General features: G+C 38.3%; 1 long non-coding RNA gene across 1 annotated transcript in view; it reads right to left on the minus strand.

Annotated features, from left to right (window-relative positions):
• Positions 1-26,513, minus strand: part of LOC135580012 (uncharacterized) — a 68,804-nt gene that overhangs the window by 41,070 nt on the left and 1,221 nt on the right. The window lies entirely within an intron of this gene.

Raw genomic sequence — 26,513 nt, forward strand, 5'->3', positions numbered from 1 at the left:
AGAAATCAATATGGATCACAGAACTGAAAAATGCTAGATAGCTTGGTGATCTGAGAAAGCAGCAGAAGTCACGTTAAAAAAGTCAGTATTAGATTTGATTTTGAAGATTAAATGAGCTCATGCTTCAGAAACTTTTTTAAAAACGGCTGGTCTGCATTAAAAATTAAATAAAAACACCTTTGAAAAGGCCTTCCTACTTTTGTTCCTTGTTACCACCGCAGTCTCATTAACTTTGCCATTGACCTTAATTGAGTTCCTTGTTTGCCTTTGATTTGTCCTAACAGTGAGGACCAGGAATAAAAACTCTGCTGCAGGAAGTATCTCCCTATTTGAGGCAGAGCACCTTTGAGGGTTCACCCTTATCCTGTGTCACAACAGTTAAGTGAAAATACATTCTGAAGAGTTTTATCCTATGAGCTACTTTTGTCTCCTTTCAAATCCATTTTTACCTTTGTCCTCCAGACGTGCTGTGCCAAAGAGTTCCACAACTGAATTAGTTGCTTTAGTGGAAAGGTAATCTTTGTTTGCTTAGCCTAGTTACCTTATGATTGCATTGGTTCCTAGTTATTGTGTTGTAAGACAGTGGACACTCATTCTGTGTATGTGTTTTCCATGGTATTTCGTTAATTTCTATGATTTCCTCCATTTCTTTCTGCTTATTTTACTCAATGTTTGTTTGGTCTGTCTACATATGTAAGTCGTTCCATCTTTTCGATCTGCCTTTTTGCCCTTCTTTGTACTTTTCCTAATGCTGCTAAATCCTTTGAGATGAGATGGTGAGAGCTGTGTTCAGTATTCAAGACATGCCATAGATTTCGACAATGGCACAATGATATTCTGTCGTTTTTTGTCTAATCCTTTGCTAATAACTTGCAATATTTAATTTGACAATTCATTAGCTTTTGAGATCTGAGCTGAGGTTTCCAGTGAATTATGCACAACCAATCCACCATAACTATAAAAAAAAAAGCTTTGTCCACATTATAATAAAATACTCAGATTGCTATAGATTAGAGCTAAAATTTTACAACCACCTACTCAGAATTTGTAATACACTCAATAGAGCTCTATATCCTTATCCATGGAATAATTTTCAAAACTCCAGCACTGAAATAAGGGAAAGAATAGAATAACTCAGTGGCTCCAGAGAAGAGGTGAACTAGAGATAGAGCTGTCAAGAGCATAAAAATATAGTACTATACACCAAGTCAGTAGTAAATCAGAGAGAAAAAATTACTGAGTTAGTAAAGACAGTGGGACATGGGAGATGTTAGAATAATTAGTTAATTAAAATGCAAAAGATAAGTCTGACTTAAAGAAATGAGGAATAATTTGAGATATTGATGATACTTGGCCACTTGAAACATTTCTGATTTATTTAAATAAATCTCCAGATTCCAAAATACGGCTGTCATCGATACACGTCATGGCTGAACTCAAACTACTGTCCTTAGACTTCTTTTCCTGCAAATGGTTCTGTTGCCAGGAGGGTTAAAATCAGATGTTGCTAACATACTCTTTTATAACCTCTCAAGCAGAATTCTCACATCAAATCTTTAGAGAAATTGCAGTGGTATCAGGTAAAACAATGAGTTAAATGTATAGACAAAAAAGGTACTGTTTTGCACAGTAACAGCACTTTCAGCATTATACCATAGTCATAATATCGACCTTGTGTGTTTTGTCCCTATCCAAATCAACACAGTAACTAAAGTTGGAAGTTTCCTTTGGGTTGCCTTTGTTTCACCAGTTTATAGCGTATTTTCCCAATATGAAATAATAAACTGTGAGACTAAATAAGCTCTTTTGTCTTAACTAAAAAATATTGCATTCAGATCAAGCCTTTGACAGATGAGGAGAGTCTCAGTCAATGAGCATTTAAAGAACTTATCTGAGACTTTTCATGAAAATTTTACTTCTAAGCACAATAAAAACCTGAGCTAAAGCCCAGATAAACTAATGGATTTTGTGGAATTTTGTAGCCTTTGGATAATGCCTTCAAACATTAACCATAGTTTAATTAAAAGTAACTCACTTTGCTTTTATTTTTTTTCTCTAATCTAGCATGGTCTTGAGAAAAAAATGCGAATAGTTCAGCATTTAGGAAGCATAGAGCTTTCCAACTTTGATTTATCACAGATTTTTTTTTCCTCCCCAGAAATGAGCCAATAATTACACAATGAGTCAGAAACCTCATTCCTTCATTCACTTTTTACCAGAGTGATGTCCAACATACGTCTCCAAGAGTGCAATCTCCTCTGTTGGAAGCGCTACAGAGAAAAATTCTGATTCCAGCATGCAACAGTTACATATCTGGCCTCAGGCAAAACTACAGCTCTGCACCTCAGCTTCCGCAACTGCATTAGAAAGCCTCTACCTCAAGGGTATTGTAAAGATTCATTCACTAATGTTGATTGGTAGGTACCATACAAGCAAAAAGCTTTACCAGAACAGTTGTGATAATTCTTCTGGTAATGGTGATATATAGTGAGATATAAGTATTTTGTCCATAGGTGACTCAGTTGACCACTAGGAGAATGATGCAAATATCTTGATTAATTGCATGAAAATAGTTTACTAAAGATTTTTACAGAAGTGTTCAAAACTTGCTACCAGAATTATTAATCAGAACTGCTAAGCATACCAAGTCTTCATGCACAGCAACTGATACCAAAAACTTCAGTCAAGTTAATAAAATAAATTATTATCTTGGGGGGCTTGAGAACTAGTTGAAAGAAGTGACTTTCATGTAGACTTTGTAACTTGGAGTGAAAACACCAAAAAATGACTGATTTGTCCTGTGAAGGACCTAGTCTTCACTCAGCTAGTAAAGGACAAGAAAATGATGAAGAGGATCTGCAATAGAGCTATCAAGCTCTGAGTGTAACAGGTTAAAAAGACAGATAAAGTAACTGGCTAACTGATATTTCTCACTGCAATTATTGCTTTAATAAGGGTTTGCCTCATGAACAACCACTGTGTGTTCATGTCTTCTAATGAATATTTATAATATGTGGCAAAAGAGATATGTTTCTGTTATCATCAGATCTCTTTGAAGGTGTATGCAAGTTAATTTGTCAGTCAAAACAGAAAATAATGGAGAAGATTGTTTTCTCTTTGCATATCATGAAAGCATTGATCCACAAAATGTTTTAATGAACAAGAATAGCACTTACCTTGACATTTGTGAGTATATTAAAGATTGCATGAATAAATAACAGGAAATAAACATAACTTTAAGAACTACAACTGAACTGAAGCATGACAATTTAATTTCCTTAAGCCTTGGATCTTCTAGTTATTTGCATCGATGACACATCAGAGCCTCTAGGACTTTGTTCTTGGGTTTGACTTCTTCTTGTTATTTTGTTTCTGTGAGCTACACTCTATGGTGTTTTTTAGAAGCAAGTCATTTGCAAAATTGATCCCCTTTGAGATTCTTCCTTTTCTTGTCAAACAGCAATATGTTATAACAGAGCTGCAGAGAGCACTGATTCCTGCAGTAAGCAGCTTGAGAAAGCATACTCATGAAGTATGAAGGCTCACAGTTGGGTGCATTCAAAATTCACATAGATGGATGTGTTTATATAGTATATTGTATTTCTACATCATCTTTCAAGTGAGCACAGCCTTACATATTCTAGGAACAGAGAAGGCCCTCTTCCTTACTTGTAGGAAATGTTTGATTCTCCAGTAAACATGACCCTCTGAGCTGCTAAACTGGGCCCTGTGCTTTCCCTCAGCATCTTTTGTTATTATGCCTTATTTTGGATCCTTTCTCTCTTCATGGTAAAAAATAGTTTCACCTTAGAATGGCTGCATTTTATTATTTCTTTGGGCTGATGAAATAAGAATGAGGCAATAGACAGGTTCCATCTATTTATTATATTCTTAACACAGAGTTATCAGCCTTTGGTAATAAGTAACAGTCATAAAGCAGGCATGCACTGCATCAGAAGTTGTATACTTCTTCGGGTAACTGAAGAAGATATACACTAAGAGAGTCCATCTCCAAATCACTGATCAAATGCCTTCATTGCAAATCTTGGGGAAATTACAAAGATGCTAACATATGGCATCATCTTAAATGTCTAATAAAGAGATTTAATGGGATCTCATTTTCTTAACTACTGAGAGAGCTGATCAGATTATTTGTAGTCTGTGATATTTACGGAAAATATATCCTAATTTCTAATACGATCCTGATAGTTAGGAATTAATTTGTTACTTTGAAGGCCTTTTTTTTTTTCTGAACAGGTTTTATGAATGCATTTCAGATTCAGCATCATTCTTCCTCCTCCTAGGCACACAGAGGCCCCAAACTGAAACTGGTTTCTGTGAGGTTCTCTCCATTCTACTGGGAGCCTAGTTGATTTGTCTGCTTATTCAACCCCAAGACCAATTCTAGCAATGTGATGAATGTCGTTTCTATTCTCCAGAGATTTCCATGGAGTGCCTAAGTTATGTTCGGTAGGTTTGATGAGGTTACAAGCAACAGGCTCTGAGAAACTGACTGGAATGTTGGTGTAACTTCACCTTTCTGGCTAACATGCTTCTCCTTTTGCTGCTGAGCACTCTTTTTTTTTTTTTTTTTTTGTCAGCTACCATTTTTCTTTGTGTTTCATGCTCACTTAGTTATAAAATACTTCAAGACAAACAATTTTAAAGTACACAGAATTATTGCTGTTAAAATTCAGGAGTCCTCAGTGCGGTTACAGATTATTACCTTTCTGCAGTGCTGATGCAGGTGTGCAAATAATGTCATTGTTTGTTTCAAACATTATTTTCAAGGCTACAAGCAAAATGCTCTGTTCTCCTATTCTTAAGGTTATTTTCGCCTTCTCAGGAGATCAGAAACCCTCAACTGAATTTCCTTTCAGTGATGGAACCAGACAAAAATCTGCTCCTTTGCATCCAAAAACAACAAATTCTTCCTATCTTTTATAACATTAAAGCTTTATTTCACAAAGAACACATGTTAAATCTATTCAGTTTAACATTCCACTTAATGTTAGCGACTTAAAAACACTCAAACCCCCAATAACTTTCTCATTGCCACAGAAGCTGCTTAAAAGCATCACAAATAGCTTTTAGAAGCTTAGGTCCCTGCTTATCAATGCCGCTGTCTAAAAACCAGTTTCAAAAGTACAAGTCTGATCATATTTCCTTGCATCTGCTATTTCGTCTTCTTACCTCTATTTATAACAATCTATCATCAAATTCTGGAGGCAGTAATAAGTCAAACTGATCAACAATTTCTCTGAAAATGCATTGAAATACCGATCCACTTCTGGTGAATATTACCAGGTGTAAAACAATGCTTGATAGAACTCAATATAGCACCTCGAGGTATTTTCAATAGCAAAAGTCACATTCAGTTGCAGTTTTGGAATGAGGAAAGGAAAAGCATCCAACCGTGTTTGTTTCATTGAATGTTGAAAAGGATTGACCTTTTGACCACTGATAGTAAAGCCATGTGGCTGAAGATTACTAAATAATCCTTCACTGGGAGAGATATAGAGTTCCCTCTTCTTCATCCTCCCTCCAATCTTGTCTTTTTCCCCAGAAAGTTACTTTGGTTCTTACAGTCACTTGGCTACAGACCTCACTCGAAAAACAACATCTTCACACATGTGAATCTGTGTCAGCATCGTTTGTGCAGCACCATAGTAATGGAATCGCTATATAAGCCACAGCAAAGTGCTTGGCTTTCTGCTAGAGTTTCTTGTATGTTTTGCTCAGAACTATCTAGTTAGGAGCTGCAAATTATAGCTGTACACACATACATATTCTCTTTTTCAGTTGGAATAAGAGACTTCTCATCTTTTTTGCCTTGGATACATTAGGGCTTTTTTTTTGGCTTTTTTTCTCTCTTTTGTTTTTTTCTCTCTCTCCTTTTTCCTTCCTTTTTAAAGGAACATTTTGCAGGGTCTCAGGCTGAAATATGAACTTTCTTCAGCACTAGCTACCTTCTAGTAGCTATTGAAATTTTTGCAACTTAAAGACAAGGTTAAGAACATAAGTAATTAGGACACTAACTATTAACACACACATACAGATCAAAATGCCTGAACAGCCTTCTCTCCACAACACTTTAGTTGTTTTTTCTTTGTTGCGCTTACATTGGTTAATTTTGTTGTTGTTGGTTTAGAGTAATCTCCAGGAGTGCACAGCTCCTTAAAGATCCCCAAGTGATCCAAGACAGCTGCAGCAATTAGCAGCTATCAGCCATGTTCCCCATGAAGCAACTGGGATTGATATGTAACTGGGCTAAGGCCAGTTAAAGCTGCAGTGAAAGCTGGAACTTCACCAGTTATATGGGGCAATCAGAACAAAATCATGATCAGACAGGATAGTTCCAAATCTATTGAGACTTTCAGTAACCATCGCTAACGTTATTTTTCACAATGCTGTCCTAGCATCATTATTTGAAATCTTTGTCAATATACTCAGCATTTTGTTTGAACTAGCCATTCCAAGATTCCACACCTCACTGCTCTGCTTGCATGGATAGTGCACAGTACAGCAGAGTCCCAACAGTTTAGGATGTGTGAATGCTGCCATAATACTTGAAGACAAGGATTAACAACGAGAACAGCCCAGAGAAAAACCTGGAGCTGCAGGCAGGCTCCAACTGGAAAACACTATCTCAACACACTGGAAGAGAGGCAGTCAAGTTACAAACATTATATTTTTGGGCTATCAAAGAAACAGTAGAGGAGCCTATCTATCATTGAATGAAAGAGCAGAAACAAGAGAGAGGAGTACGAAAAAGTTATCAAACTAAGCAATATCTCTCCGATACAAATCCAGTCCACATACGACAACATGGGTTGAATATATTCAAGCTTGAATATTAATGGTTCCCAGAACTCCCCCTGAACAGATATGCATTTGTTAATCAGAGCGTAATTCTTCATTGCAACAGATTCAGTTTATCATTCTTGCCTTCAACCACATTTGCTTGTTCCTCACAGCCCTTTCAATTGTGTCAGGATATTTGCATAACTAGTGTTCAAAATTAATTTTCAAAAGGGTAAAATACTAAAAAAAGAATAATTGAATATGTCAGAAAGCTCATATTTGTACAGACAAGGTATAACAACTTTCTGGGAAGCAGTCTCAGCTGTTACATCACATTTCAGACCTGCTTTCACGAAAAATGCCAGAGTGTGAGGTTAACACAAAGACATTGATCTATTTTCTTCAGAACTCCCCACTACTGAACAATCCCTCTGTTAACATCTCTTTTAAAGAAGGGTTAAAACCCATCCTTGTCTTAAGTCTTTGATGACTGCAGCATTTAATTAGATATTTAAAGCCTGTGTATCTAAGCAAAACAACATACCACACACATAGATCAGCAGATAGAATCCCACCCTCACAGTCTCTAATTTAAATCTTTAGAGAGCATTTCTAGAGGTTGGAGCCACTGATATTTGAGCATTGATTCCCTGAAGGATGACTGCTTCATAAAGGATTCTTTAATTTAGACTATGGGGGGTCATTTGTAGACAGGTTCATCTTGCAAAAAAAAATGTCTTTGTTCTCCATTGACCTAGTTAATATATCAAGTCACTGTCAGTAATGTGCTCTACCCTTGTACAGCCCACAGAGGATTTCCAGTACTCACTACAGTCCAAGTATCACACTTTCTTTTGTGCTTAAGGAGCATGAAAGGGAAGTGAGGCTCATAATCAGACCACTACTAGAGACAATGTGTTCCTTATTTTCACCAGCTAGGTCTCTGGGAAGCAATCTTCAGCTGTTAACAGAGGATTACTCTTCCCTCCCCAGGGACACAGCAAAGTAAATCTGGCCTCTGCCCATCACACAGCCAGTCCAGGGATGCTTGATCTCACCATGAAACTGCACCAAGGACACTGAACAAGTAACAATTCATCCTCATAGAACAGCCCAGGTTGGAAGGGACTTGGAAACATCTTCTGATCCAACCTTTTATGGGAAAGGCAGCCTGTGTCACATACATAGGGAAAGCTTGCTATTGCAAGTTGTGTGCAAAAACACATACATGTACAGAAAACATAAGCACTGCTATTTATCTTTCTAAATCACTCTCACACTGCAGGACAGCCCATGGGTTTCATTTCATGCTCCACTAGATCAGATTCCTTCAAAGGTTTCTAGCATTTGTCCATAGTATATTACATGTATAATTTGAAATTAAAACTAGTAACACAGGTTTTCATGCAAGGAAAGAAGTCCAATTTAATTTAGAATTCTAGTTTTAGGAGCACTAGTAGACACAAGATACTGGATAAAATAAAGCAAATGAGCATACACCATCTTGCAGACCTTGATGTCTGTCTGTTTTTCCAGGGTCTCTCCATCTTCCAGCTTAGAAATAACAACAGCATGTGTTTATGATGCAGGATAATCTCTCACCTCAAGCAATCTGTGTATTCTCTTGTCACTGATTTTCCTCTATTAATATCCTCTATTTCTACTATTATGTATCCAACTCCACAATGGTTACTTTGTGTACTTTTCCTTCAGAAGAGGCCTAAAGACAGCAGCTTCTCTTGCTGAAAAGACTCAGGATTTTTTTTGTTTGTTTTTTGGTTTTTTTGTTTTTGTTTTTGTTTTGTTTGGTTTTTGGGTTTTTTTCTCTTTTTTTTTTTATTGTAGCTATTGTTTCCAGTTTAGGTTCGAAAGCACAGAGTAGACCTCCTGTATAAATAATGAAATATGCATTATCCATCAACCACGTAATAAATATAATGGTATCTCAGACTTTCAATCCAGTTATATTCTGGATGGAAACACCTCAGCAAGTCCTGAGGTTATAGTTCTTCATCACACTTGGTGACACCCCCCATTGTACCTTGTACCACCACATCCCACGTAAGCAACTTAAGTGATTCAGAACTGCAGGGACAAAAGAGGTGTTCAAAAAATGAGTAGTGGAGCAAATTTTAATATTAGGGCTATTGTCTGTTTTGGTCTATTTTTTTAATATACATGGCATTTCTTAGGCCTAGTAAGTGTGATCTTGTCTCTCTCTAGTGGCTGCAGCCACCCTTATCTCAAATCTTGATTTCTTTTCCACAAGCACTACACTTCTCATGCCAAGTATCCAAAGTATCCAAACTCTGCCACTCACTAAAGCACCTGCTTACCTGAGGAAGGACAACCTGTGATCTTATCAGGAACAGTAAGCGTGTAAAGGTCATACAAGTAAAGCAATCTATACTACAGCAAACTGGCCATAAATACATCCGTACTGGAAAGTAGAAAAATGTTTACAACCCCCACAGCACTGAAATCCCAGAAAAGCCTCCTGGTAGTGAAGGAAAGGCACCCTCATCATCCTTTTATTTTGATCAATTTATGGTCAGCACTGTGTATTAGAAGACGACATTGGATTTGATCACCCAGGAAATATTTTCTAGTCATATATTCTCCTGAGATTAAGAATGTCTGATTTGTTAGTTTAAATGGAATGTGTAATCCCTCATGAGGTTTTAAAATCTCATGCTTTTAGTTTACTTTCTAGACATTTCCAACTCCTCCAGTGCTTTTATTCTACCTGAAGCAAGAATATAAAATCCTTCTTTTTTTCCTGTATGTGATAAACTTTCATGGTTCCCTTTAAAGATGAGGCACAGAAAATATCAGCCTGGCCTCCTAAAAAAAATGAATAGTCATCATAAGTATTTTATTTGTATATTCCATGGTTAGGGAGCTAACTTGAAAGACTTGGTTCAACCAGTGCTGGTTCAGTTACCTGTATCTGGATATATGGAGAGGTTGATATTGTCACACTAAACAGTGCAGATTTTTCATTTCTGCTATTGGGTTGCCTAAACTCTGTTTCACGCCACATAATAGAAGGATTCTGTTATGGAGGAACCTTTGACCCCTCTAAGTGAAAAAATAAGGAGTATAGGAGAATGACAGGTGTCTCTTACACAAAACTCCCTGCTTGAGTGGGGCACCTGCATTGAACCTTGTCAGAGAGCAGGGAGGAAAGAGCTTGTCCAGTATGAGTTGTGCTTCTCCATCCCTGTATCAGCTAGGTCCCATAGGGCATACTTCAGCAGCAGTATGGACCCAGCACAATTGCTTCATCTGGCAAACCAAGAGCTTTATCCTTTTTCTCCAAAGCCTCCTTTGGTCTTTCGTGATCATTGTATCTATCTACTCTCTCTCATTTTGAAGTCAGCAGTACACAAAGTGACTTGTGTGTGTAGCCACTACGATAAATAAGCCAGTTTGTAGACAGGAAATGTGCACAGACATTTTCAGTACTACATCAATCAGAATATACATAGTGTTTATGCACAATACATCATAAGTTATTTGGATTAATTTTTACAAATTTTTTCTATGGGATCACATAATAGGCATAACAGCTAAAACATAACACTATATACAGACACATTTCAGCCTCTATTCTATCAGTCTCATGGAAAGTGCACTGTGCTTTATTACTATATGACATACTCAGGCTTGTTGGTCAATGGACCATGAGACACAGGAACTATGGTTCTCTCCAGACAGCTGGGCAGCCAGGCAGGCACACCATCAATAAAGAGATAATTGTGCTGAACTGCTTATTGATTAGCAACTTTTCAGCTTTCCAAGGAAAAAAAAAAAAAAACCAACCAAACAAACAAACAAAAAAAAAAAAAAAAAAAAAAACACAAAAAAAAAAAAAAACCACACAAACAACACAGAAAGGCAAAAAGCCCAAAAGAAACAAACAAAACTCCAGACACTCAGTTTGCAAAAAATGGCAGGTCAAGACTGTGAAATCAGGTGACTAGGTGAAATCAGGTGACTAGGACAAGTTAATCTGATTTATATTAACCATCATGGTTGTAGGAAACCATCACTAAACAAAAATAGTGGCTTATGTCCCTTCTCAGGTGAGAGACATGTACTTTATCCCACCTAGCACATTCAGCCTGGATGGGAAAGATTCACAGAGCTGTAACTAACTTCCACCTTTGCCACTAAATCTGAGTTCTGTGCATTAGCTCTTAGGCTTAGGATTTCTCCATGTTTAAAAGGAGAGATTTATTAACAAAATTCCTTAAAGGCAGGCGTTAATGAAACCTCATGCCACATATTTCCCAGGGTTTTCACTCTACTTACCTAAAGACTGGGGTATTTCATACAGTTACTTAGAGTACAGGAAGAGCCATATCACTCCCTGCAACCAGCATATTAATGAGCGTTGCCACAGTAGTATCTCACATTTCATTATTACTTTATTTCACATTTTCAGAGTAGGGAGACCTTCTTAAAGAATTTGGGAGGTTTTTTTCTCATAGGATATCTGAACTGTCATTTTATGAGCACCCTCTGCAGTTCCATCCTGATTTGTACCAATGTGTAAAGGACTAGCAGTCCCACCAGGCTCACATAATTTGCTTACAGCATCTTCCAGGGGAAAACAACAAAAAACAACAACAACCACCATCACCACACACAAACAAACAAAAACCCCTCCACATCAACCCCAGTCTCCTATGACAAATTCCTAGTCTAAGTGCAAGTGAAAGCACCCAAAATAATAAGCAATAAGCTCATATTGTAGCATGGAAGAAATAGAAGCTTCCTGAATTAAAGTAGCAAAGCACTGGAATCAGTTCCCTGGGAAAGGTGTTGGCAGCCTTGTCACTGGATGTTCTTATGAAGACAGACAGAGTTGATCCTGATCTGGGACAAGGGAATAGAATTACCTGTAGTCCTATTCTCTGCCATTTGGTGGGAAAGGGCTAGAAGACAATACTAATCAAAATGATCAGCAGTCTTCTGTGACCTTCATCTGGTATTAAAGTGTAACACAACTGCCTGATCTCTTTAATAGCCTTAGTCATGCTTCGATATTAAGGCAATATGATGGAATGCACTTGGTTAAAAAAAAAAAAAAAAAACAAACAAAAAAAACCCCACAAAACAAAAAAAAATAGCTATTTCCTACACACTGTGTTTATGAGCATTTTCAGAAATTGTACAGGTTTTCTTTCCCCACAGAGAAGGCATGCTGTGATTTATGGACTGTAATAGTGAGCTTAATTGGGAAGGAGATATCATTGTTGACAGCTTTGTCTTCGCCTGGTAAATAATGGAATAAATCTGCAGGGAGCATTTACTCATTCCCCATCAAGGTTTCGGACAATGGCTTTTGGAGGCCACACACTTTCTAATGTATTTGCAATATAGTTTGCCTCCTAAGGCCATTGCCACCGCATCTGTGAATAGCTGTCCCCAGAGCCGCATCAGTTTCATCAGTGAGGCTGGTCAAGGCAGGAACTGGATAACAGAGGGTAAAGGTGCTGGACCATGGTGCAGATATCCATCTATGTTGTGCCATAGAATGTCACACTGACATCCCCAGCCCCATGAACCTTTAGTCTACTGCAAAATCCAGAGTTCTGCAGATTGATCAGATGGGTCTAGGGCAATTTGGCCCAGGGCTAAATAGCTTGAGGCAAGCACTACATGAATGGGACTTGCCAGAATCTGAATATGAACAGAACCAGAGGCAATTAGCTTGGCTGTCTATTAGCCATACACCTTAGTGATTCTGTCTGGAGAGGGGTGTTGTTAAATTGAGACAGCTGGCTTGCCATTTGTTGTTTATTTAGTGACCAAACATTAACTTCGAAGCCAGCCATGTAAGCTTTCTCTTGAGCACATTTTCATTGCCATTATTGTTTCTGTTAGTGTATTTTCCCCCCCACTATCATCAATTTCAGTAATTCAGGACTGAGTTTATGGGCCCAAGGGACCTGAATCAGATGCATCCATGTTGTAAGAAGGGAGCTCAAATGAATTATCTATCATTTTCCTTGTCCAGAGCAGCAGCTAGCTCACATCAGGCTGGGGTCCGTCACGTCAGGTAAGGTGACACACAAGACATCCTAACTCATAATTCACAATTCATAGACTAGACACCGCATATTCTTAAGTAAAAATAGGATCCATTGAACTAACGAACAACTCAAGCATGAAAAACTACATTACTGTTAGTATGATAAGAGCCACATGTTTCTCAGCACTACATCTCCATTGCTTATATTCACAAGTGTCACATAAATAGCATATGCTGTGGCAGAGGCCACTGAATGTCACCGTCATTCTGGGCAATACATTCCTGCCAGTATAAGGGCATGGTTTACTGCTCTGAGCTGCAGTTCCTCTTCAGAGAAGAGATTTTTAAGATCAGAACAGGTTTCCCACACCATGTCCCACTGTTTCTTAGCTGCTGGTTTCCGTTTGCTAGTCTAAAACAATTCAGCTTGCATTGTAACAGTCAAACTTCTGTACTTGGGCAGTGCAAATGAAGGAAAGACACAGATTACACAAAGGGCTGTAGAGGAGCTCTGCACTCTACAAAGTACTCCTGTAGCTGCTCTGCTTTCCACTTCACTGTACATAGGAAATGTCAACACTTCCTCATATTTGGGCCTTCAGCAACCAGATGCATGCTCTTTCTTTTTAACATGAGAACAGAATGAATCTCTCTCATCCTATTGCATTTCAATTCCAAAAAACATCTCATTGCTCTTAAACATCACTTCTGAATTCCACAAACTGCTCACTTTTCTTATGTAATTTTTACTTAATTTTTAGATTATGGTTATTTGGGGTCATTAATATTTTGTTAAAGTACCAACCTTTCCTCCTCAGAATAATTCATTTTTTTTTTTCCTCCTGATGTGGGAAAGCCTAAACTAGTTTCCACAGTTGTTGCTTTTTGTGCTACCCTACCCACCCTCTGAAAAGTGGGCAGACTCTCTTCCAAACAATTCAAAATTCCAGGCTGAAATACCTTTCTCCCTGTTAAGATGCTAATGCGTATGAAATGGCAGCCCAAATTCACTGATTACTCATTTTGGCCTTGAGTTTAATGATCTACAGATTTATTTATTTTTTTATTTTCTTCCAGCAGAGACTACCTACCTATTTATTTCTGTGTTGTTTTGTCATGCCTTAAAGACATTTCATTGTATTTTAATATTCTCCCTACAGTTTTCCGAGGTTGCCTCATTCTACAATTATAACAAGACAACGAAAGAAAACCTCTCCAAACTATTCAAGGAAACTAGAAGTAGTTTCTGTGTGAAGACTACTTTCAAATCACAAAAGCCAGGTGTGGCACTTTACAGTAGTTGTTGACCAGACTGAAGTGGTTTTCAACAGTTTTTAATTTACAACATCCATGCAGACTATCACACTGCAAATTTAACCTTATGGGTAACAGGCTTAGCTTGGTTTGTTATCTTTCACAGGCCCCTAGAAGTAGCCATTGGGGTCCCCAAAAGAAAGCAGTACCTCACAACACCATATTTCTCATAATATTAGACATGAAATTTGAGCTTAGCTGAAAACACAGGGTTTCTAGAGGTTGTGAAGGGAAGCAGGTTACCTCATCTTGCTCACAGTAAACAAAATAGCAACATTCAGTTAGCCTAAGGTTTGATGTCTCAGTTCAGGTGAAATGGGTCAGATATGACACTGTAATTCAGCATGAGGTATGTACCAACTGGTGACACTTTTCTGAGATCATTCTGACTTCACAAATCATTGGTTGTGCTTATTGTACCAAAGCTCCCACAATTACTCATTCATACATGGTACACATGACCTGGTATCGCACATGAACAGAGTAACTGCAGAGCCCCAAACTGTTCAAAGATTAGAGGCAATTGTTAGGCATGCCCCATATCAGTTGAAATCATCATCCCAAATCAGGAATCCAAGTCTGCCTTATTTGCCATCTTTCAGGAGTAGAAAGCCCATAAGAACACACCTGCTGCTGCTATTTCACATACCCCCTAGAAGTATACAGCCAGGAGATGGTTATGTCAACTTACTCCAACTTTTTTGGTTGCAGATAATCCCCTCAAGTGATCCTTTTACAAACTGAGGTTCTCTGAATGGTGTTTCTTTTATGGTATTTCATTACTTTGACCTTGTCTTTTAGGCAGGAAGCCCTGAAGTTAACTCAAACTAAAGTGAGTAAAGTACAATATTAGGTGATATGTCGGATGCAATGAAGAATAAGGAATGATTGAATTAAAAAAAAAAAAAAAAAGTATAGACTCATCTATTACATCTGCACTGTTCTATTTGCTCCATTCCCCAGCACTGTTCTATTTGCTCCATTCCCCAGCAACACTGCAAAATTAGAAAGGATTTGGTAAGGAAAGAAAACAGCAGCCTGGGAAGTGCCCTTATGTGAACAGAGATTTTAAGTGTTGGGGAAGTTTATTCTAGAAAAGAGACAGAAAAAACAGGGTGTAATCTAAAAACATAAAAGAAAAATCAGTCACCCCAAACTCAGATTTGGAATCCTATTCTCCTCTTCTCATAATATCAAAACGGGTATGTTCATGGTACTTAAGATGTAGTTAAAAATTTCCACAAGACTGTAAGCCTCACTGCCACAGCATATCAGTGGGCAAAAGAGGTTGGAAACATTCCTAGAGCAACTGCACATTGAAAGATATAAAAGTTTTTAAGACTTAAAATTATTAGTGGTAAAAAGAGAAACATCTTAGAAGCAAGAGAAATCTGAAACACCGAGGTTAAAGCTAGTCTTTATTTACCTGGGAACTGAGTGGTATTTTTAATAAACACATGAGAAATTTTCATTATGATAATTCTTATACCTTGTAAAAATTATTATGCCCATCACTGTTGGATCCAGAATATGGAGGCTAGAGACCTTGGGTCTGATCTAGTCTGACAGTACCTGTGTCCAGCCCTACGTACACTACATAGAATGGGCACATAATAACTAGCAAACAATGCCAATACCAAAGGGCAAATAAATGACCTCATTAAATACAATACAGTTAAGTAGTGTCAATAAAGACAACAACTATTTTTAAATATTAAATCTTTGGAGAGACTTGTATGAAGAAGTTCTCAAGAAATGCAAATATGTCACACGTCCCTCTTAACTGTTTAACAAAACACCTCTCTCATCCAGGGAATTTCTGAAACTAGAATATAGGCATGTAGATTAACTAATCTGATGGTAATAGTGCAACGTTTTTCTGCCTTAAAAGTGAAAAATAATTATTAAAAAAAAACTCTAATAAAATGCAGGGAGACCAAGGACATTCTGTTGCACTTCTACATCCCAGGGAGGAATCAAAGAATTTCTTAGCAAAATTATATCAGCGTATTGAAGCCTTCAGTGGAATTAACAGATGTTTCTTCTCTTTTCCACATCCTTCTAGGACAAGTTGCTGTCAGAAAAATGTACATCTATTGGAAGGTAAATGCACAGGGATATTAACATTCCTTGCATTCATACCAATAATGTGAAAGATCATTAGTGATGATTCAGACCTCACGGCATGCCTTAGATGAGATTTGCCAGTTTGCACACCTAATTATGTACAGATACCTACATTGCAAAAGTGACGGCAATCACTTACTTGAGTAACACCTTCCTTGGATTCACAGAGAATCCACCTAGACAGAGCGCTGTCATTTTTTCCACTTAGCTGATTTGTTTGCCCTGTTCCCTCATTCTTCCAGTGCCCTTAATCTTAATTTTGGTAACCTTAACTCCTAGAAAGGTGACAGAAGCCAGCAACAATATTTCTTTCTCCAGCTTCACAACAGGTAATATCTTGAAATATCAGTTTAGCAACAGGAGAACAATAAAACATGATCCAAGAAAAGCACAAAGAGAAGGAGGGAAAGATGCACAAATGGAATTTATTCTGCCTTAGAGCTAAAAAGAGGAAGTGGGGGGAGGTAGGAATCAAGTCCTCAAGTGTTTCTTAGGGCATTTTCTCCTTTTCTGTGTCTGTCAACCCAGTAGTATAAGAGTGCCATGTGGAATTACTTCCCTGTCGCACATCCTGCAGTTTAAAGTTCAGTAATGATCTTGTGTTTCAAAAGCAGGATATCTCTGACTCAACAAATTAAAGGGAAAATTATCATTATTTTATTTCAGTGAGATATGAGGTATTCTGTCTGGTGTAGAGCAAAGCACACATAAAAATGAGAGGCAGGATTTCCCAAATTGTCTGCATATTATCAAGTGACAGCATAAATACCTGTGGTGGGTGACCCACTATTTGGTTTCTGCCTCTGCTGCTCACCAGGTAAAAGTCAATTTTTTGTGGACTAAACAGTTGCAGCTTACACGGGATAATCAATTCCATGTATGCCGGACTTTGATTCCGTTTGCCATACAGATAGTTCGGTATCTTTACACAGGGTAGTACTTGTGCTTGAACCACCCTTTCCAAACAGAGAGGTTTTCATCTATAGAACTAGTGGATTTGTTTCTCCCATAGGGCGTTTAATGGGTATATAAACTGAAAGAGAAGATCAATGTGACTGACCTCTTGCATAATCATAAAGCAGTTTCTCTCTGTAAATCTATACCAATCTCTAATCACCCTGTCCTCCATAGTGATTTGAAGTGACAGAGGAAGCAAATCCAGTGCCAAGCTCTTCAGTGAAAATTACTTATGTGTTGAACTTTTCCTTGCTTTTACTTTGTTAATATGTTTTTATTTGCAAGCAGGACAGACATCATAATTCCCCAACAAAACCACAGTAAGCAAGGAGTAAATTCTGATTAATTATTCTTTGAATCTTAAATTACTTAGGTATTTGTTACCCCAGTTTAGAGTGTGAAGTCACATGCTTTCATTTAATGGATATTTAGTCTAGATTTTTCAGGACAGGTATTAAGTGCTGTTCAAATATCAACTTGACTTTGAAAGATCACTGTCTCTGAGTCAGAGTTCTCAGTGGATTGACTCCAAAGAGCAAAAGAAACACATGTGACTACAATCTAAAGAATATTTTAACATTTAAAGTAGGCATTCACATTATCTTACTGACATTCAGACAGAACAGCTATAACTGCACATGCAGATTCCCAATTAATCACTACACCTTTGTTATATTACAACAGACACAGTTCCTGTGTCCCCCCAGCAGGAAGCCTGATGGTGACAGACACCTGTCATATTCTCACTCGTCTTGCACTGCTGCTGGTGGCCAGAGTGATCCCAAGCCAGGTCAGAACTCTCCCTGCAGCATTTTCCAAATGTATTTTGTACCTGACTGTCTGTCCTGTACTCTGAGGTCCTCAGCATGTCTCTCACCTGCATTCTATCGTCCATCTTTCTCATGCCTTTTCTTCTGTTTCCTTATGGCCTTCTGTACTCTCTTCCAGGTATTCCCTACAGTATTTTCCTTCATCTCCCACTTTCACCCACCCTCATTCTCCTTTCTCTTCAAGGACCTTTTGCCATACTCCTCATCACTCCTCCTGTTGCTCTTCCTGTGATCCCCGTTGATTTTGACTCCTCTTCCACACTCAGCAAGAATGACCCAAACACATCTCATCCTTTCTTGCCTATTTCATTACCTTTACAAACTTGTGTGATGCACAGTTCAGGTTTATACTTTGTACAATGTGATTACTTAGACTGCATAAACAATATTAAACCGTGAAGACTGCAAACAACATGTAGACAGTTGTCTTAAGACACTAGGACCAGATATAACTGCTTACTTCCCAGGGGCTAACAGAAAAGGCTTTAGATAGGGAGTTTAAGAGCAGAAAATAGCATCTCTCATGACTTATGATACATCCTAGAGTCAGAAATTATTTCACAAAATGAAAACTAATGTAACTATATCTTTAACAGTGCTTATGTAGTCAGAAAAATAATCTCTAAAATGTGTGCAATAACTCCACCTGGTGATTCTCAACAAGATATTGTCAGGCTTAAAGCTGTCTCTTGTGAGAAACGGGGTAGCACAGATTTTATACAAAGTAAAGGCTTAATCTGTAATGTAAGCAGCATACTTCTGCACAAAATAAACCCTGTGCTTTGTTGTTAGCTGTTCTTTGGCTTGAACTCCGGATCACTTTTCAGACTTAAAACATGTAGAAATTGGAAAGTGGCACCCATCCTGCTCTCAGAATATATATCAAGGGTTTGGTACAATAGTAGGAACTATGTATAACCCACAGGAGATTGTTGAACACTTATTAAAGTAATTTCTAAATTTAAGTTACAATATTCATAGACAGAATATAAAAAGCATGACCACCACCTTCATAATTCATTCTTCATTTTCCAGAAAGGGAGGATAATAGTGCAGCTGACATTCAAAATACAAAGCCAAGAAGCAAATAGACCAAAACCCCCTGCTTTTAAAACATCGATTCCAAGGATTGTCCAAGCTGGTCCTCCAGAGGAAATTGATTTTTGGTACTAGAACCACAGACTGTTGGGCATTGAAAATGAGTGTATTGTTATCCTACAGCTCTAACAATAACATTTCTCATGCCTTTCAGACTAGAACAAGAGGTACTGAATGAGGTTTTCTTGCCTCTCGCACCACATCCTTAATGTAAAAGTTTTCTAAAACCCGCGCAGATCCTCTCAAGGCAAACAATTTGAAAAAGACAGATCTTACTCTCTGCAGTATATTGTTAAAGTTTCTAGCTTTAATCAGAAGAGGCCAAAAATTGTTTGTGTGGGCACACTGACATACATGTATTTGAGACTTCATTTCCTACAGGTTCTGCTAGTGAGATTTCTCAGCCTATTGGCAAGCGATACTGTCATACTCTTAACAGCAATTATAACAACCCTTGATATAATATATGAAAAATCTCAACTCTGTCGTCATAAAATAAATACAGTAAAAGTAAAAACAAAATAATTAAAACAAGGATTTCCTTCAGTTTAGATAGGGGTGTTTTTTTAACTTGCTTCTATGGGGAAGAAAAAAAAAAATCATGAAACATTATCAAAACTCTTACTGACTTGCATAAAACATCAGCAGAAGACTTTGAGTATGAAAATTATCTGACATTGGAAAAAAGAATCTCAAACACCTTTTACTAATTAGATGATACTTCAGAGAGCATTGGCATAGAACTGAAAACTTAAATCCTCACAGTAAAAGATCACTGGATGAATACTCTATGCCTACTGAGATATGAGCTAAACAACATCTGGTTTTACCTGCTAACTGGAGTCTCACTCACCTTTTCCGTGCTGTCTTTGTGCAGCACAAGATCAGGACACCTACCAGGGCCATCCGTTTCAAAAATGAGAAATCTGTTCCTACTGACTGCTAAAGATTTACCTTAGTGCAAATATGACAGTATTGTGAAAGGGACCTGGGGGTCCTGGTGGACAGCAGGATGAACACGAGCCAGCACTGTGCCCTTGTGGCCAGGAAGGCCAATGGCATCCTGGGGTGTATTAGAAGGGGGGTTGTTAGTAGGTCGAGAGAAGTTCTCCTTCTCCTCTCCTCTGCCCTGGTGAGACCACATCTGGAATATTGTGTCCAGTTCTGGGCCCCTCAGTTCAAGAAGGACAGGGAACTGCTGGAGAGGGTCCAGCGCAGGGCAACAAGATGATTAAGGGAGTGGAGCATCTCCATTACGAGGAAAGACTGAGGGAGCTGGGTCTCTTTAGCTTGGAGGAGACTGAGGGGTAACCTTATTAACATTTATAAATACGTAAAGGGTGAGTGTCATGAGGATGGAGCCAGGCTCTTCTCAGTGACAACCAATGATAAGACAAGGGGCAATGAGTACAAACTGAAACACAGGAGGTTCCACTTAAATATGAGAAGAAACTTTTTCACAGTGGGGGTGACAGAACACTGGAACAGGCTGCCCAGGGAGGTTGTGGAGTCTCCTTCTCTGGAGACATTCAAAACCTGCCTGGACACACTCCTGTGTAATCTCATCTGGGTGTTCCTGCTCCAGCAGAGGGATTGGACTAGATGACCTTTCAAGGTCCCTTCCAATCCCTAACATTCTGTGCATTGGAAAAAGAAAAGAGCAGGACTTCAGGTGTGCGTGTTAGCCACTAAATTGATAAAGTAACAGAAGGAGGTTCTGCTCAACTCTGCGGCCACATGAGTGGAAAATCCAGTTGTGTTGCTCTAGATTTACCTTAATGAAGTGAAAGACTATGCCCTGGAATAAGGTGTATTGCCTCGGAGGGCTGTTTGTTCATACCATGTCAAGTGCAGGGACAAGTCGTATAACAGAGTCTGTTTGAAAGTCCACCCTGCCCTCCAGAAAACAGAGCAACACTTCGCAAAACAATCTTAAGACCTGTGCCATGTCACTGCTTACTTGTAACAAAGCAGCAGAGGAATACTCTGGGATATCTGAATGCTATACAGGCACAAGCAGGCGCTTCACATAAATACAGGGAGCTTGAACACTAACTGGCTAGGGAAGTCTAAAGCTGGCAGTATGGGGAGGAAGAAACAAATATACATAAGGAGGAGGAAGGGATGTTCTATTTCAGCAGATTCAGGTTTCTTTTCTCTTTTCTCTTTATCACCAAAGGTGGTTGATTGAATCTGCACAGGTAGCTGAGCTCAATCAGGACGTGATGAAGTTCTGTAGAAAACCTTCCTTTAAGAGCAGAAAAACAAACAAACAAAAAGCCAAAAAAAAAAAAAAAGGAGAAAGAAGAAAAAAAGAAAAACACACCCACAACCAAAAAGCCAACAACCAAACAAATTTGTCTGACTTTCTGTAGGATCTCTAGAAATATTTCTAATGTAGTGTATTTGTTGGGGAAGGTGGGGGTGGTAGGTAAATGCTGGTTGATTTTCTTATTGAGCCACCAACAAGTCCATGTAATCTTGTGTTATAGCTGCCAGTCCTGTTCCTCAGATGGTAAAACCAATTCTGTATTTGTCTCAACTGTATTTTCTTTTATGTCAAGGACTGTCTGCACATCTCAACACAAACAGGTGTAGAGGAGATCCCCACCTTGTCTTGCATCTATACCAAAATGTTAGAACATGAGCAAAATCTAGTCACAAAGATGAACACCTAGCTTAAACCAAGTAGATAAAAATGCCTCTTTTTTTTCCCCATATTTTTTTCTTTTCAAGTACATAATAGAGACACAAAGCACAAGTGTCTAGAATGGATGAGCATCCTGTTTTTTCTTCTAATACTGTTGATGGTGCTGCAAGTGACTACCACCCCTGAAGCAGATGGAAGTGCAGCCAATGTGTGCCTCTTAGAACAATGTCTACACTGCTGTGAAGAAGCCAAAGGAAAACAAAACAAGTTGAAACAGTTCTTTCAGAAAATTATTTTCTTAATAACACAGTTGGATCAGAAAGGAAAAGACAGCACATGCTTCATCCCAACTGGCCCAGAAGTCAGAGTAGATAGAACAGCGCTTTGCAATACAGAGCTGTGCAGAGAAACTGAATCATTAATATTTATACAGCAGCAACGCCTTGGCTCATTCGCTAATGTGGTTATACTGTTTCCAAGCTACATGCAGCATTTCCCTGTTACCACACAAAGTCATGATCAGACACTAACACAGAGTGACAGTGCACACAGTCATCACTCTGCAGGACTCTGAATGGGCACAGCCATGGGTATACACATATAGTTACTCAGTATATTATTTATAAGCTGACTTTGGGGTATAGGACATTCTGGGTTCAGTAACTCCTCATTCAGAAGTGCTGCCACCTTAGTCTGATGTACTATTTTCCTGCAATAGGTTCTTTGTAACCAATATGCTTTACTTTTGAATACCAATCCTCATTTTTGCCCTATCAAAGCCACTTGTTAGTACTTCTGCTCCTTCACCAGCGGATTTGTCTCAGTTAAGCTTAGCTGTCTAGAGAAAGCATTGCAATTTAATGGTTCACAATCAGTGACAAGAGATAGGATCCTCTAGAGACCAATTCACATCAGAGACATGTCTTAGGATGGACTGACTCTGATTCCTTCCCTCCACCAATGGCACAGGAAGACTGATCTGACAGTTTAGACTACACAGCTATATATTGGCTCAAGATAGTTCAGCAGATGATCCATGCATTTAAACAAATAGATTTTTAAAAATCATTAACAGATATCACAGCTTCAGCATGACAGTTTGAAAAACTTAATGTCTCAAATCAAAAAATTTTCACCAAAAAGTTGGCAGGTGCCCATGTACTGTCCAATGAATCATATGACCCCACTCAATAATAAATGTGTCCCTTTCATTCACAAAAGTATTTCTGAATCATTCCACAAGTTCTATCCATGAAGAATCACCATATGGTAAAGTGTTTGGTAATAGCAATCCTGAGCATAGTGACAGTGTTGAAGCTCGCAGCTCCTGGAGACATTACTGTAGAAATATCATACACATACATTAAGGCAGATGTAAGCACTTTTTTTTTTTTATTCCCTGAATCAAGTCCTGAATGAGTTCATAAAAATACAGAAATTGCATGAAATATCATTATATCAAGCATAAGAATGACATCTTCTGTAGTTAACAGATTATTCCAAATGTTTGTTTACTTTTAAAAGTCAGTCAGAAGAACTAAATTCACTATGTCCTTCAGTAATATCAGGTATATATATATATGGAAAGCATTCAGCGATAAAGTAAGTACTTGATATACCTGGATGGGGAGAGAGACATGTCCTATTGCTAGATATGGAAAAACCTACACATATAGAGCATATAGTATTATTGTTTCTACACTCATCCTTGCACTGCCATTCTTTGCTCCCACACTTCAGTGAGCCCAGCAGGAGGATACATGGAACTCCCAGTCCCAAGTGGGCAGTGTCACTCATCAGCATTAGAAATTGTATTGAATATGGTATTGTTAGCAATTAGTAACAAATAGCTCTGCAAATGACTGTGATTTTGAATATACTGTTAAATGATAGCTTAATATCTCAACTGCTACTGGTAAGTATCTTCCTACTTACAAAATCGCAGAAAGTCCAGAAACTTACTAACAACTATGGGGTAGTTATTATACGATATGGATTTTTTCAATCATATTTTTAAAAGCAATCACCTATTCTTTTACTTGGCATTAATTAATGTCACTGAAGCAGTGAGTTGCACTAGTGAACTATGCATACTGTGAGAATACATTTCTCTCAGATTTAAAACAAACCAACAAAAACAACACCCACACTTTTTTTTTTTTTTAATTACAGGAGGGAGAAGCTTGTGGGACAACTGTATCCAGCTGCACTTGTACAGATTTTTAACACTGCAGAGGACAGATGGAAACTGGGAGTCACAATTTGGAGTAAGAGAGCATCTGCAAAATCATGAGGGTCCACATTCTCCCCTCCACTGAGTTATGAAGTAAGAAGGGGCTGGGATCTTTATCTTCCCTAAGAAATTTTGTCTTCCTTCTCTTATCAAGTTTATAACACCTTGTTTAACTCTTAATTGGAAAAGACAAACAGTATGACAGATCAACATGAGCTTGCCCATAACTGTGTTATTCTATATCAGACTTGAGCTTGAAATTGCACTGTCTTTTTTATTTTTACATTATCTTCAATATGCTTAACCAAGGAAGAGAACCATAAGGTCATTTTCTTTAATCTAGCACATTCAGTTATTATTTCATCAAACAGGACTGAATCCTAGCTGGTTTCACTATCAGGATATGTGACACTGACTTGTGTTAGCATTTTAATTCTCACCCCTCTTTTGAGTTTGATTACTTATACGCAGACATAATGCAAAGCCTATGATGTTTTATGAAACAGTTAAGAGATAAAAAGCCAAATTCAGACCTTTCTTGCGCTTCATGAAACTTCCGAGAAAAAAAATCTTTTTAACTCAGTGGAGAAACACAAATTCACCCCAGTGTTGTCCTAAGACACCCTTATGTTCTAAAAACGCATTATTGATTATCCATATCCTTGAAGAATTATCGTCACATACAAGCTTCTATGACCCATTTATGTACCTTTGCCAGTTTAAAAAACATGGTCCTGATCCTGTAGTTTGCTTTATGTGAGTAAACACACCTGTGCCAGTCACTACAGTTAACTTCAGCAGAAACTTTCAGAGTTTCTCAGTTGAGTGAAATTCCGCAGCAGATCTGGCTGAAGGAACAAAAAGGAACCAGAGCAGGACTCCCTTCTTTCCACAGCTCTCCTGCTGTGTTTGAAGTTCCAAATTGAACTATATATTCATTGCCCAACCCTAGGTACAAAGCTATTGATATCTAAAAGCTTATAGCCAAGATTTCAGGCTTTTCTAAAAAAACTCATCAGTAGACTGGCTCAAGAGTTTCCAGCTGTGATTCTAGGACCTGGTGCCTGGTAACAAGATGATTTTACCTCACAGCCTGTGGGGGCTCAATGTGTTTGATATGTCTTCAGCTAAGTCCATTACATTGTTGAATTGCCTGTAAATCCACCAGAAGAATTGCAAGGGCTCTAACAGATGGGTTTTGCAATAGTTTTTCGGGGTGGCTTAAAATGTGACTGTGCCCAATTGTTTGCCTTGTTCCTCAGAGCAGAAATATTGTGTCCACAGCAAAGTTTGCAGAGGGGACTGTTCACATCTGCTTTGGCACTAGGTTCACAGCTTGGATGGAGCAACTCTGCCCCATCCCAACTTCTTGCTCAAGAAAGGGCAGTCAGAGCCATGACTTATAGGAAACACTTGAAACCTCAAAACCAGACAAACAAGGAGGAAAATGGAACAGGAGGAGATAATGCCAATTTGGCATCCAGTGTTATTTAATTGGGGCAAGTCTCTTCGTCAACGGCCATTTGGAGCGAAGACAAAAAGGAAGCTAAACTGGCTGCTGCCACCCACAGCTGCTAATTTGTGCTGAGAGATGGAGAAATATCAACTGCACTGTTAATTTCTATATTATGGAAATTAATCCTCTCATTTGCACAGCAGGAAGCCAAATTACACCATCACATGCACAAATAAATCCGACATTTTAAGAATTTGACATTGCACCACTGAGAGCTGGTTTCAACAACACCTCCCACCTCACAGAGAGAGCATAAAGGTGTCTTCCCTGGACAAAGACACTGAGAGAAAAGCAGCCAGATCCTCAGCTGAAGAAATCTGGCAAAGGTCTCACAGTTTAAAGAGAACAGCTGTGATCAGCCTCACAGAAATGCAGAGAATAAGGAAAGGTGCATTTGTGAGTGGGGGAAGGAAAGATTTTTCTAAATTAACAAAAAAAGTTGCCATGAGACCTAATGCACCTTCAAGTTTCAGTCTCAGTATATTCCCTGTATGTGGGTGCTGCCCATAGGTACCATAAGGAACTTTTGTCCTAAAAACATAAAATATGAACAGAAAGCACAAAATTAAAACAGAGGAGGTGAAAAAAAAGTCTATCTGCAGTGATAAACAGCATTCACAGTTACATCCTCTGTTTAAAGTCACATTGTCTGTCACTTGACATGAACGACAACTACAAAACGCCCAAGGAACATTAGGGTTTGTAAGGGAGAGTATTTCATTTTTAGTTAGTTTGGTTTTATTCAGTGAAATTTAATTGTTATTCTGTAGTTAAGAGTCAGAGACTTTCATACAGATCACAGATTCCCTGGAGGTGGGAAAGATCATCTGCCAACTGATTTTCACTCATCCATTCTTCACTCCTTTCCTGATCCAATCCTCTCACAGTTTTTATTTCTAAACATCAGCTTTAAAAAGTTACCAAAAAACCCATACATCTTC

This window comes from Columba livia, chromosome 7 (assembly GCF_036013475.1).
Source record: "Columba livia isolate bColLiv1 breed racing homer chromosome 7, bColLiv1.pat.W.v2, whole genome shotgun sequence".
Lineage (NCBI taxonomy): Eukaryota > Metazoa > Chordata > Aves > Columbiformes > Columbidae > Columba > Columba livia.